The sequence below is a fragment of the Pristiophorus japonicus genome, chromosome 3, assembly GCF_044704955.1.
Source record: "Pristiophorus japonicus isolate sPriJap1 chromosome 3, sPriJap1.hap1, whole genome shotgun sequence".
NCBI classification, from domain to species: Eukaryota; Metazoa; Chordata; class Chondrichthyes; family Pristiophoridae; genus Pristiophorus; species Pristiophorus japonicus.
Genome location: NC_091979.1, coordinates 326,808,113 through 326,810,709, shown reverse-complemented (window position 1 = coordinate 326,810,709; position 2,597 = coordinate 326,808,113). Strand labels below are relative to the sequence as shown.

The 2,597-nt window shown below is 43.7% G+C and overlaps 1 non-coding gene across 1 annotated transcript; it reads right to left on the bottom strand.

Annotated features, from left to right (window-relative positions):
* Window positions 1-1,804: 1,804 nt before the first annotated feature.
* On the bottom strand, window positions 1,805-1,877 carry trnav-aac (transfer RNA valine (anticodon AAC)). The gene has a single exon. It is a non-coding gene; the product is annotated as a tRNA-Val (tRNA).
* Between the last annotated feature and the right edge of the window lie 720 nt (window positions 1,878-2,597).

Sequence of the window (2,597 nt, the reverse complement as noted above, 5' to 3'; positions counted from 1 at the left end):
AATGAAGATCATCAGTCAATTAATGATGTTTTCCCATGAAGGCAGGATAACATTTAATGATTATGCATTTTCTAAGTAAAAGCCCATGTGATTCAGGGCGAAGTGGCAAATTGGATCCAAATTTGGCTCAGAGGCATGAAGCAAAGGGTAATGTTTGATGGGTGTTTTTGTGACTGGAAGGATGTTTCCAGTGGGGTTCCGCTGTTTTCATTGCCAGATCCATTGCTTTTTATGGTATTTATCAAAGATCTAAACTTGAATATAGGTGTTATGATTACGAAGTTTTCAGGTGTTATTAAAATAGGCAGTGTGGTTGATAATGAAGAAGAAAGCTGGAGACTCCAGGAAGATATCAATCAACTGATAAGGGGGTAGAGCAGTGGCAAATGGAATTTAATCCAGAGATGTGAGAGATCGCGCATTTGTGGAGGGCTAACAAGGAAAGGGAATACACATCAACTGCTATGACATTGAGAAGTGTAGAGGAACAAAGGTAACTGGGATTGCTTATCCACAGATCCCTGAAGGTAGCTGGCCAGTTGGAAAAGTTGGTTAAGAAGTCATATGGAATGGTTGCATTTATTGTCAGAAGCAAGGAACAGAACAGCAAGTGGGTTTTGCTAGAACTGTATACAATTCTGGTTAGGCCACAGCTGGAGTACTGCGTGCAGTTCTAGTCACCGCATTGAAGGAAGGACGTGAATACGCTGGAGAGGGTACAGAGGAGATTTACGTAGATGTTGCCGGGAGTGGAGCAACTTTGCTATGAGGACAGATTGGATAGGATGGGTTTGTTTTCCTTGGAACAGAGGAAGCTGATGGGCGACAGCATTAAGGTGTAAATAAAAAGGAGGGGCCTAGATATTGTTGATTAAAAGGGTCTATTTCACATAGTGGAGTGGTCAACAACCAGGCTGCATAATTTTAAAGTAATTAGTGTAAGGGTTAAATGGGATTTGAAGTGAACATTCTGCATGCAGATGTTTGTGGGGGTCTCAAACTCACTGCCTGAAAGTGTGGTGCAGGCAGAAACCCTCACCACATTTAACCAGTTCTTAGATGTGCACATGAAATGCAATAAGGTGCAGGGGTACACACCTAAAACTGGGCATTTGTTGGCCGGTGCAGATACGATGGGCTTAAATGACTCCTTCCATGCTGTAAACCTCTATGATTATATAATTATCGGTTAGGATTACTTTCATGATGCAAAACGTGGCAATCAGATAATTAATGGTGTTTCCAGTGAAGAAGTGTTCGTGCAAGCTGGGGCTCGAACTCAGGAAGCCGAGATCAAGCATCTTGTGAGGCTGTTGTTCGGAGCAGGTGGAGCGTTGTCTCGAACGGTGGCATTTTGAAGCCCAGTGAAGGGCGGTAAACCGCTGTTTGATGCTGCATTCTCCGCTTTCCGCCGGCAGCGGCTGATTGGAGAGTGTGGGAGCGGAAGTTAGGGCTTGTTCCGCCCTCACTCACTCTGGAGCTGGGGAAGAGCGATTAGTCGATGGGTTTGTTTGTGGCTTTAATTTTCTGTTGTGAAGCGTGGTGGCGTGGCAGGATCCTTTAATAATCTCTCACAGCTGACCTGAATGCACGGAATGTGCAGCTTTGAGATATGGTTTCTCCAGCGTCAGGGCTGGAAACGGGAGGGAGTGAGAGACACTGTGTAGAATTTGAGTGTGAACAGAACTGCAGAGAGAAATCAGCAAATGGAACAGCATCGTGAGACACTGCACTCTGTTAACATTGAACCACTAATATGAATGATTTAATTTTATCTTATCATGAATTGAACACGTTTGCATAATGTTTCCGCCCGGTTTCGAACCGGGGACTTTTCGCGTGTTAGGTGAACGTGATAACCACTACACTACGGAAACGCTGTGGCATTAAGACTGTTGGGAACATAACCAGAGCTTTAACCTCAACAGCTGGACGACACTTCTGGAGCTTGTGTCACGAGAATAGAATGACGGTGCTATATTTAGCAAGGTTGTGAGTGTGGCAGGAATTGATCCCGTGTTTCTCTGCCTTTATACATAGGAACAGGAGTGGTCATGCCTCAGCAAGTGGTTAGAATCTGGAATACACTTCTCTAAAGGGCGGTGGAGTCAGACTCAATCTTATCTTTCAAAACGGAGTTGGATAAGTATCCGAATGAAAAAAATTGCACAGCTGTGGGTAAAAGACAGGGGAGTGAGACTTGTTGAGAGTTGGCATGGGCTCGACGGGCTGCATCCATTCCCTTATGCTTTGATTCTATAAGTTAGTGGCACATTTAATAGTGTGCATGTCAGCAGAATATTGAAAGGGACATGGATTCAGTCGGCACAACGAGAGGCATCTGATTCAGAAGATTCCGGTGCATGAAAATTCGGGTTTAATGACTTTAAAAGCATCATTTTTCTTTTGTGAAGATTCTGTCAGAGAAATGTTTGAAAAAGAATTTTTTGCTGAAAAGGGCTCAGCACTTCATCTTCTTTTTGGCTGTTAGGGCCACACTTCTTTTCGATGGTATTCTTCCAGAATGTATATTTTCTTTGCTGTTTCACAATAACCAGTCCCTTGCACTGCAGTCTATCTCACTGTTTCCAACGTCT